The sequence below is a fragment of the Acipenser ruthenus genome, chromosome 19 (assembly GCF_902713425.1).
Source record: "Acipenser ruthenus chromosome 19, fAciRut3.2 maternal haplotype, whole genome shotgun sequence".
Taxonomy (NCBI): Eukaryota; Metazoa; Chordata; class Actinopteri; order Acipenseriformes; family Acipenseridae; genus Acipenser; species Acipenser ruthenus.
The window spans coordinates 29,960,310-29,972,311 of NC_081207.1; the positions used below are offsets into that span (position 1 = coordinate 29,960,310).

General features: G+C 42.3%; 1 protein-coding gene across 1 annotated transcript in view; it reads right to left on the reverse strand.

Annotated features, from left to right (window-relative positions):
* LOC117424486 (rho family-interacting cell polarization regulator 1-like) overlaps window positions 1-12,002 on the reverse strand; it is a 59,770-nt gene that overhangs the window by 42,844 nt on the left and 4,924 nt on the right. The window lies entirely within an intron of this gene.

The following is a 12,002-nucleotide window of genomic DNA, read 5'->3' on the forward strand; positions in this document are numbered from 1 at the left end:
ATTCATTACACAAGTACAATGGCAATGTTTAGACATCATTTCAGTCAACTAATAGACCCAAGCTGAGCTGCGGCTCCACATAAGAGATGCATGTGTCAGTTGGCTGTGGGAGTGAAAAGCTAGCCGGGTCTAGAATGCATGAGAAAGTACACCCTGACCTTGATTAGAGACAGCCGCCAAACCCTTCTAAACATAAGTCATCCAATCTAAATAAAAACAGACTGAAAGCTGATATTAACGCATGGAATCTGTTTTCGTGGTTTAAACGTTTAGATTTGTCATTGACACTGTGAGAATGAGACTCTCAGTGAAATTAGAAGTGTAGCTGCTGCTAACTGGCTCCAATGGGGAAGTGACTTACAATGATATACCGCAAGCACAATGCAGCACCATTGTAATGCCTGCAACGGGACTGCTGTAGGATGTGCACAAAGGGTGACGATGATTGACACATTATCCCAGGCATTTCGGAATTTCTTGTAATGTTTTCAACATCAGTGTTTTGCATTAGTGCCCATTGCTCTTGCACAGAGCACTGCAAGAGCAGGACAGGGTGATGAGTGGGAGTTTAGTGAAGTTGCTGATCAAAGGAATGAATCCAGAGAGTGCAGAGGGCTGTTTGACCCTCGCATGCAGAAAGACCACAAATAAGGACTTTCAGTTGCTTCAGGGTTAAAGATGTATGTCACCCAAATGCAAGGTACCCTCCTATGAGGCCAGCAGATAATACATCTCTCAGCCGGTATAGGCTGACTTTGCCCATGATGTAATTTGGAGTTCACTGCAATGGCCTTGTATTGGGATCCTCGTACGAAGTCATTATGCAGGACAGGTAACCCATAATGAGCTCATATGAGGATGCCAACACAAGAATCTCAAGAGTAATAAAAATAAGTCTTAAAATACGAAAGGGTTAAACGTATGTGATGTAGCTCCAGCGGTCTGAACGAGTGAGTCAGCCCGCTGTGGTTTGCACTTCATTTCAGTGCTTGCAGTGCCAGGTGGCACGACGTCACTCGCTCTCCACAAAGGGAACAAGTGGGTCAGTGGATTCCACTGCTAAACTTTTACCTGCGTTTCAATCTAGGTCACCAGCAGGAATACAGGCGTGTTTGAAAATGCACTCCCTTTTTATTTTGCAGTCTTCAGTCATGTAATCAACGAGTATATTTTTTCTCTTATACTTTTAAAACGATATTTTTTGACATCCCCGCTAATCTAATCAACAGTATCAACTGCTCAATTTATTTTTATTGAGTTTTCAAATAAAGTACATGTTGTGCATGGCTGAGAGTTAACATCCTTGCATTTGCTTTAAATACTCCAAATCACTATTACATAAGTCAGCTAAGAACATGTGTTCTTAACAAATGAAAGGGAAAGAAATGCAATAAGAACTCAAATGAATGTACTTCTTGAACCAGCAGCAGGATGGGGTGGGGGAGTCTCAAGTTCTTTCTCTCATCAGCTGCTTATGGTTTTCACTGCCCTCTTCAGCTTAAAGCCGTCTTTTGGTTTTAGTGTTGTGTCTGTTATAATCAGCTTGGCTGTTAGTTACCTGTCACATGAGCTTCATTGTTAATGCACTGCCACCCCTCCCCCATTGTAAACTGGGTTATTCTGGTGGCGACAGAGTGTTGCACGCTCCTCATTTGATCAACCCCCACAGAGTCTGTAAACTCAGGGTGTCGAAGTGTTGACAAGTAGGTTATGGTCACTTTGGGTCAGATTTATAGATTTTTTTGGAAGGAGAAAATGCCAAGGTAAATGTTACCAAATGAGAAACAAACAAATTGTGAGATCTAATTATATCACTGATTGTTCTTGGTTTTGCCCTTTATGGTATGATAACCAGCATCCCATGTGCAAAAAAAAACAAACCATACAGCTATATAGAACAATCACACAATTAAGAACAATAAAGACAATCAACATTCTAGTTGGAATAAAGGAGTTCTATAGAATAGCCAACATTCCATTTGCAATAACACCATGGCGCTTCAAAATATGCATTGTAATTAGAACTGCTGCTAATCCTAGAGAGTAACTAGCACTGGCAGTGGAGGGGCGCCTCGCAGCTCAGTCCTGTATCTCCCACAATGTTATTGGAGCCTAATATTGGAAACAGGGACCAAAAGAAGATAGTTAAACCTCTGTCAGGCGTGACAAGAATTTCAAATGAACCAGAAATCATCTTTACATCCAGCACAGCAGGACAAAAATCCCTAAAGCAGGTGCCTTTGTGTGTCAGGGTTTTAAAAACAATAATGTGTGCAAGCGATTCTCTTTAGGGTCATTTTATTTAAAATGTAAAATCCCAAATGGGGATCTACTTTAGGACGGTATTTACATCAATTGAATAGGCCCCAGTGTTTTTCATAGTGTGGCGTTTCCTTATTCCATGTTCTGTATTTCCATATTATACTGCAGCAGCTAACCCATGGTTTATTGTGCTAGGGGAAGCTCGAATACCCCCCTCCACCACGCTCCCTTCACAGTAAATTAAGCACACTCTCAGAGGGATTGCTTCATATACAGTTACCATCACTGCTGACAAAAGAATTGCGAATTCAAGGGAGAAAGGAAAAAAGATGAATGACTCTCTCAAGCCTGGCTGCTGGTTGCCGTGGCAACGAGCAGGGCCTGATAGCAAGACGCTGGTGTGTGATGTAATCCAGCAAGAGAAACCCAGCGATCTGTCACAGCCAAACCTCAAATGCAAGAAAGCTCATTTCATTGAAATATTTAGAGCGAGAGCTGGGTTACCATCATTCTTGTTATTGACACAGGGATGGAAATCAGACTCCTATTGCATAGCTTTTTCACCCATTTCAGGTTTTCCCACGTGCAACCAGAATGGGTGAAATACACTATGTGTTTTATAATACAATAAGTATGCCCTGATATTGATGTGATACAGCCGTCTGAAATTTCTTTGTTTGTATCCGATGGAATTATATCACAGTGATATTAGCTACACTGTTTTGTTATTCTTATTTAATTACACATCATAAAAATCTAGTATAAGCTGAATTCCACCCACTCAGAGCAGAGCGGACAGAATGCGCTACCATCTGAATGTGAAAAATGTTTCAGCTGTACCGCAGTCCCATTTTCCTGCCCTAGCTCACACCAGTGCAGCTGCCTCTGTGTGCTACCATTCCATTCCATTGTTCACAAAACCGTCATGCTGGTAGCATTGAGCTATCCATTCCACCCACTGGAGCAATGGCTCAGTCTTATCTCCAAGCAGTACAATGACCTCACTGCTACTACTACCCCTCCAGAGAGAAGGCATGAGAACAGGGCATGCATTAGATTAGAGGACTGCACCAGTTTAATTTTGTAATGCTCAGGTTACACAGAGTAACGGGGATTGCATTCTATAGATCCTTGCTGAAATCTGAGGAGTCGATATTTGACAGCCCATGTCCTGAACATTGCAGTCGCTGCCAGGTTTTATTATATAATAGCATTAGGCTAAATAAGTAAATAAATATGGGATGAATGCAATGCTGTAACCCATCCAAGTTCTTCTCCTCTGGAGGTGGGATTGTGGTCACTTTCATGGGGTTACAGGAGTTTCTTTGGCAGAATTACATTTTTCTATTCGGAGATCTGAGGACAGTTTTGCTTTAATACAAAGTCTGCACCATTATTTTGTTTTCTAATAACACTGTTAATGATGAACATGGTATGTATAAAAAGTGTTCCATTGTTCTATTACTAGCAGAGTTACACATCAAGACGTAGTGAAATACTGAAACAGTCAATTTATGAAGAGTCCCCACACAGTATAGTACACAGGACCTAACCGTGGTAGATGTTGCTGCTTGTATGACACAGCACAACCTGTATTAGCCCTCTCTCTCTCTCTCTCTCTCCCGCTGTCTTAGTATTCCAGATTACTCAGATAGGAAATGAACAGTTAGCTATTACATTGTTGTGTGGGTCGAGGCAGATCCATGTCGTCAGCTTGCTCTCTGCTGCCTGTAGCTCATGTCTTTTTCAGTTCTATGATTTAACCAGGACAGGTCACTGATCCCAGGGAGGAGGCATGAGCAAAACAGTTACAAAACACAGGAACATTAACAAGATAAGAAAACATTAAACACACAGTCACAAGGCTAGCAGCCACGTGATCGTCTTGAAAAAACAAATCCTCACTGGAGCCTCTCGAACAGAGCTTATCTGCTGCTGTTCCTAATGCAGGACAGCGAGAGTGGAAGCCGGGGCTGAAGCCTTTGTAAGGAATTCAAGACACAGCATAACTTAGTATCAATGATTCTGAAGTGTTCCACAACCATGCTCTGTAGTGTCTTTCTCTTAACCCTTTCATGCATAGTATGCATGGGGACACATGGAAGATGAAAATGCATGATGACCTCATATAAAGCAATGAAAGAAAAATTGAAAAAATGATCAGTGAAAATATATTTTTTATGTGTCCAAGACTACTTCAAATTTCAAATATTATTTTCATATTTCATGCACAAAAGTGTTAATTAACTTTTGTACAGTTTTCCTTTCCATGCCCTCTGAAAGAGAGCAGTTGGTTGGCTTTCCAGTTTGTTTATATTTGCTAAACTACAGGTCGTTTCAGGTGCAGGGATTGTGAAAACCATCAAAACCTGCTTTCTGTCGTTCTATAAAAGAAACCATCCCAGTCCTGCTCCTATTACCTGCAGCATGCAGAGGGTATGATCCCCACACACAGGGTAGGGCAGTGCATTGTAAAAACAGCTCCAAGACTCCAGATCTTCACCATAACAACATTTCAGTTTGTGATGTTAACAATCAACCATGCCAGTGCAACTGAAACACTTTCAAACCTTACAAACGTAACCAAAGTAACTGCAAAACAGCCTTCATGTCCAGCTGAGCTAGGAGAGCAAGTAAACCTTTCTGAACAAACATGAACTTGTCAAAAAAAGAGAGAAAAAGAAAGAATGATCATGAATGTCCACGCCCCCACTTTACACGTTTTGCAGTGAAATGTTTAATTCTGGTCAGTAACTAGACATAGTATCTACCTGTATGTAAGAATAGGTCTCTGTTTTGTACTTGTCTCTGCATATCAGTGTGGCACAGGCTTCAGTGCACAGTGCTTTACTGGTGAGCTTCAGTTCGCAGTGCAGCGCTAATATGCTTCTCCACAATAAGCATCCCTTTAAGTTATTATTTCCCCAAATCAAGCTAATTGCAACGTGAATCCAGCAGGCCCCAGATATTCCCTGAGAGCTGGCGTCTACACCGAGCCAGTCCTCATGGTGGACGTGGAGCCCGTGACCTTCCTGTCTCTGGAGTGTGTTCTACTGATCCACTTGGTTGGTTTCCTAATCGACCACAACAGGTACATTGATCACAGGAACAGCTCTTGGCAGTGATTCAAGGCAGCGTGCAGCTCATTAAGTTTTCAAGGACAGAAAAGAATAAGAACAATGATGATGATAAATACTGAGCAGTACGTTTAGTGCCTCTTTACCAAGTTACAGTCACTGGAGTGAATTGGCAATGACGTTACAGTGCAGGCAAGCTTTGATCTCAAAGCCACTTTCCCATTGGACTATTTGAGATTTTGGTTTTTGGGAGAATTGCAGTTCAACTAAGGGAGGGAGGGAGTGGTGGGCTGTGAATGGAAAGGATAACAGATGATTCCCAATGCTAGTGGAAGCATGGGAGGGTCAAAGGGTTCAGACCCGTAACACTCCCTTGACATGAGTTGCTGGCGGTGTGTCTGTAAACGCGTTGAACACAGAGTTGGATTTCAGATTCAGAGAGCTTTTCATCTGTTCTGACAGTAAAAGAAAAAAAAGGTTGTTTTCTCCCGGCAAAAAGCATCTGTGAGAGGTGATGTCATGAAAGCGTTTGAAGTAAGTACCTCTCTGGCTGCAGTGGAGGTGGGTATAACTGCCCGTGACGCTGCGCTCTCGAAACACAGAACACAGAGCCGTTCCTGATCGTATCGTTACAGCAACGTGTTTATTTACTGCTTTGACTTTTCCAGCTCCTTTAAAGGAATGACTGACCCAGGAGAATCCCAGCTGAGATGAAACGAGTTGTTTTCAGGTGGGCTTTGCTGCTGCTGCTCATTCACAGCTGTGCGTGAGACACGCACAGGGAGGTTAAGAGGCTTCTACTGGGGGTCAGAAGTCAGCACTGCACTGGAGTTCAAGTTCAGGAATTCCATCGTCCAGCCCTTCCACACCCCTACATGTCACAACAGAACAGGGAAAGAACAGCTGTAACGTATTACCCTGCTATAAATTCAACAAAAAGAACACATTCATTGCCGTTTCCATGGCTTCAGAATGTTTTTGTTGGCTGGTAGCCTAACGTGAACAAGACGACTCTTCTGGTAACATGAACTGTCTGGAATGTTCTGAAATCTGGCTTTATGATTGGCTGAGAATGGATTTGTGACTAAATAAAGGAAGAGAGAGTGTCCAATCCACTGCGTTTTAAATGGTCACACTGCTGAGTATCCAGTATGAATATTCACTGCCCTGGCATACCAGATACAAATAAAGGGTGTCTTTCAAATATGCAGCTTCACTCATGCCCCTTTCAACTAATTAAGCCTGGCTGCAGATTGCAATTCAGTTTTCCACCACAGTGTCAAACTAGCTAGCCTTCACCTCAGTGTTATATAGTAACCTTTGCACAAATGCGTTACCAGCGCCTCGCTTGCATAGTCCATTTTTTGCTGAACTAAGATGTCACACATCGCTGATCCTTCCTTTTACTAAACTGCACTTTGAACACATCGGCTCTTTTGTGTAGCAGTAGCGTTACAGTCCACAGGTGTCCTTTAATCATAAAACTCATTGCAGTCCATATTTCATTAAAAACACGTGCACAGGGCCAGTACAGTATATTGTCCTTGAACAGCACTGGCTTGCACAAAGCACCATGAAAGAGAGGTGCTTTCCAGTATTGCCGTATCCATTTACACCAGTTACAATCCCATCCAAACCTAAATCAAATTGCTAAAGATCGAGAAACTATACACTGTTCCAAGCTATGCTTTTGTAACAGGGGGAGGCTGCAAGCAGAGCGTATTAACCACTATGCAAACGAGCAGGTCTGCCTTCGATGGGACAGAAACCATAACGGCACAGCATCACACACAGCTTCTTCACCTTACACTCCTGCAATCGGGTGCAGCCAACCCATGAGATCCGGGTCATGGTACCAATGTAACAGGGCAGAGGCTGGGCATAAACTGGTGACCCCACACACTGCAAACAAGCGTCTTAACCATTATGCAAACGAGCAGGGCTCATCTGCATTTGTGGTTATAGAACTTTTAACCTCATCTTGCTGGCAGGACAGAATCTGTAACGGCAGTGCAGCACGCAATACTGCTCATTACACTGACATGAAGCAGTTCTGTTTTTTTTTTTCAAAGGTTTGAAGTTCTTCTCTTTTACTCGCACGGACCAAGCTGCTTTCATCTATAACCTGCAGTCTGTGCTAATGGAATTCTATCCAAGCAGTTTAAACTGGGGTCCTGGGATCATTCTGCACATGCAATGCCCTTGTTCTGCAAACCAGTTTCTGCACAGCAGCTTTCAGGAAGTCTTTGAAGAGGCTGACACTGACACTTTCTGCACGCAGTTGGCTGCAAACAATGAGAACAGGTTGTTGTCGTGGTGCTGAAGTTTGCCAGAGCTGCGACGGGATAATAAGCATATTAAACAGGGTTTAATGGGTTAGATTTCCTTTTCAGCTGCCTAACATAAACTTATAAATAAGCTGAAATGGAATGAGCTTTGACCTCCTCCCTCCTGTAGTGGTTGTGTTGTGTGTGACGAGACTGCCAGATTGCTCAATGTCCTCAATCCAGTTTCTTCAGAGCTACACGCATACTTTTTGCAGCCACTTTGGAATGGAAAATAAAGCCAGACCTCAAGGTGATTCAACCTTGGCATGAAAGTCAATATGCTACTATTTTTCCCCCCCATGCAGCTTCCTTTGTAGTTTCCACTTTCGAGGAACCAATAATGTACTACAAGAGGATGCATACGCCAGGCTGATCATTCCTGGATAAATAATTTAAAATCAACTGAATAATTAACTAAACACCTTCGCTTTTAGGTTTTTGTTCAGAAAGCTATGGCGAAGATGTGCTGAACTTTCAAATCTTCGAGTACAGAGTCGCCAGGTTTTCTATTATGTGTTCCTTTGTGCAGACAGAGCGTCCTCCTCACTGAAGCAGCCTGGAGTTAACATTTAGGAGAGCCGAGGCCAGGGGGTTGCATGCAGCTCTAGTTTAACTGCTTTGTTAGGCAGCAGCTAGCTTTTCTCTCAGGGATGTGATTCTATTATCTACCAGCACTCCACACTGACTGGGGAAAAAACAATATAGTACAAGCTGATTACATTAAAAAAATGTTGCATTTTTCTTATTTAAATATATATTAAAATATATATATAGTATAGTCTGCTGTAACATACAAGCTGACTTTCACCACAGGTCAGATGATGATATCTATACAGTATATGGGATCCTATTTACGGTGACATCCCTCTATACAGGGGAAACAAGCTATTCCGACTGCCAAGATTCAAAATGTTTGCATTGGGAGCTGCTCCTAATAAAGGGAAAGATTCCGCTTGTCTCCTAATTGAAAGAGAATGAAAACGAGAGATTAAAATCTTTATATAGAGCTCATTACATTTATATATATATTGTATATGTACTATATACTGTATTTATATGTATATATGTACTACATACTGTATTTATATGTATATAGACTGCAGTTTCCTCTTCTTGAAAGCTGTCCTGTTTTGGTTGCATGTGGAACAAATTAGCTGGCATCGGGGAGGAGGCCACTGGAGTTGGGCACATCAATCTTAAAATTGCACAGAATCAAAGCGCTGGCCCTGGACTGAGGCCAAGCGATGCAACTGGGAGTATATCTTTTAAAAAGAACTTCACAAGCCTTGCACAATGCAGCCCGATCGTGTTTAATGGGATGTCACCTGGAGGCTGAATTCTGCTTCCAATTATTGCCGTGCCTCACGACAGGCAGGGCTGATAGCTATGATTACAGCTGCTGAGTAATTGTGCCATTAAATATTCATAGGCAATCTGCACAGCAGCGAAGCAGGACAGAGCTGTCAGCAGCCCACAAAGCCTGCCTCTACTTCCTTAAAGACAAGCTGGAAGAATCTATAAAAACACTTCAAACACAGCGCTCCGGCACTGGGATTCACTTTTTACATGATCATTATATAAATGCCTCAGTCCCCGCCTGCCCTTGACCTGGTGCAGGTTAACTGCACTACATATCCACACACTGCTATGGTTGAGCCTGCAGGCTAGAGCATCCTTCACTGTGAATGCTCTGCCCATTACCACTGTTCACAAGCACACCCCATGTTCGATGCTTTCTGTGAAATAAACCGTTTTACACCCACGGTATCCAGGAGCACCCTCTCTGTGTCTGTGATCTCTCTCCGTGGTTTGTTCACAGTTCGTAGACGCTCACTAAAATCTGCACACACATTATAGCGGCACGATATGCATGTTGCTTAGTTGAACTTTTCCTTCTTAAGGGTGTTGTTGCTGAGATTTTAAAATGAACGTTCTTACCTCTGCCATTATCACTGCTCCTCTTATCATTGAACGCTACTCTGCCCATCACATCTCAGTATCTCCGCTAAAAACCTAACCTGGATGCAGCTGAATTATGGGGTGGTATGGCACGCCCCGATTTTTGTGGCTTCATGCTGCACCATTGAAGTTAATTTTATTGTCATTTTTAATAAGGAATTTCCTGACTTGTGTGGCTGTAAACTTAAACCATAACTTTTTTGTTTTTTGTAATGAATCTTAAACCACACTTCATTGAAATGCTCTAGGGTTGTATCTGCAAACTGCCTGGTCTCACTTACAATACTCTCAGAAACACGGACTGCAGGGTGCTCATATACTGTGTAATGTTTGTCTTCTATAACCAGGGTTTGTTAGGATTTAACCAGTTCTTGCACTGATTAGGTACCATAAACACTGCTACAGTACATGTAGGGGTGGAGACACCTCGACTGGAACCTGCACTTCTGTGCCTCCCGTTAAAGTCACTTACATATTGATTATCTAACTAGAGGACTTTGGTAACCTGAAATGGCGTTTACATGCACTGATGACTTCAAGTTTAAGAAAAATAAGAATTATACTGAACTCAGGTCCCACTGAAGAAGAGAAAGGGCTCCACGTCTTCATTCCTAGCAGGAGGACCCCAGGAGGGTGGGATGCTGTTTGGAAACACACTTGCCTGCTGGAAAGGCTACATGAGGTGTGTTGTAAATAAATGGATCTAGTCCAAGGTGAGAAGCAGTAATTAAAAGTTAAAAGCGTTTCAGGTTTCCCTTTCGCATGGCGCTTTGCACAGGAGAATGAGGCAGACACTGGGACACCACACACGTATCACTGTCCACTCGCTTGGGTTCAGTTACTGCCAGCCACCAAGGCCAGCGTTTCCAGCTTGCAGAAAGCTGTTATTATCCTCAGCAGTTTACAAACAGGCTGCAAATAACCGTTTCGCTGCAGAGCAGAATCCCGTGAAGCGTGCAAAGAGGTGCAGCGAAATCAAACCCACACACATGAGTGTGTTCACAAGTCTGCAAAGTATATATACTGTACAAAAAAAAAAACTAACAACTTACACAGTCTACTTATGTGGTCATTTATAATGACTGCTGTTTTAATAGAGTTCATTAGAAATTCAAGTTTGACCTATATATTATGTATGTATGCAAATAGTATATAGTATTATTTATGGCTCCAGAGAAAACTGCTCATGACAGCTGAAAATATTTGCAAAAAATACACAATCTACAGAGACACTGAAGAAGACATCTAGTCCAAACCCTTTTCATTGAATGTAGTCATTTATTTGTAATATTCCAACATTGAGCACTATTGGGTGTTCAGTAGTAATGGATCAAACATAATACAAAGCATGCAATGTGTTCAGCTTCTGTGATGGTTAAACTGATCAGCACAGTTACTGTAATTAAACTAAGGGGCTGACACATTTCCAGAGGGGGTCTGAAGTCATCCTCGATTTAACTGGATCTAATCTAATTTCTGTATTTTTTAAAGAAGCACTGCTCGCTTAGCAACAAAACAAATATTTTTTGTTAAAAATAACCCCACGGCTAACCAAAACTTCCCCTTTAATCATTTCTTTTTTGACTCGATCGAAGCCTTAAAGGCACAGAACACCTTTTTTGTTTTGAAGCTAAAAGCTTTGAGAAGGTTAGGAAGGCACCAGGGAGGGCTAACCGATCCAGTCCCATGGTCTCGGAGTTAAAGTTTGCTTAGTCATGCTGGGGTTCACAGCATTGCGGATCGAGAGTCTGCTTTATGGGAGATCTGCCCTGCCCAGCAGTGTTTATTAATGGAAGCTGGACGGGCTGAGTAAGGCAGAGTCATTGCCTGATACCGTCTCTCAGTGAAAGCACTGCTGGATTTGAGCCATCTTTCACTGGGCTTAGTGCATCCTGCTCGGGATCATTTCCTGTGTGGACACCACTCCCAGAATTATTTCAGGACTGCAAATGTGGGCTTTAATACAATTGAAAAGAAAACTGCATCTTAGTTATATGTTGGGCTCCTGATTTGCTGATGTATATGATGGACAAAAAGTGTTCGGTGTTCTTTGGGAATTTAAAAGGATAAAACACCACTCTCATTGTTTTTTGTTACCTGAATCAGAAATCCTAATGACATGTACTACGATGGAGTGTTTAAAGTTATGAATTAATTTGAAACCCTACAGTTGTTTAAGAGATGCAGACAGACAGACACATTTGGAGATGTTACAGCTCTCAGCTGCTCCAGTCATTTCCAGCAGCTGCTGCAAAGTCACTGTATGAGGCAGCGGTCTCCAGAGTAACCCCCTATACAACAGAATCTCAAAGCCAGCTAATATCACCTGCTGTTTGCTTAGTGACTGGGGATGGACTGGGTGTTTTGTTTTAATTAA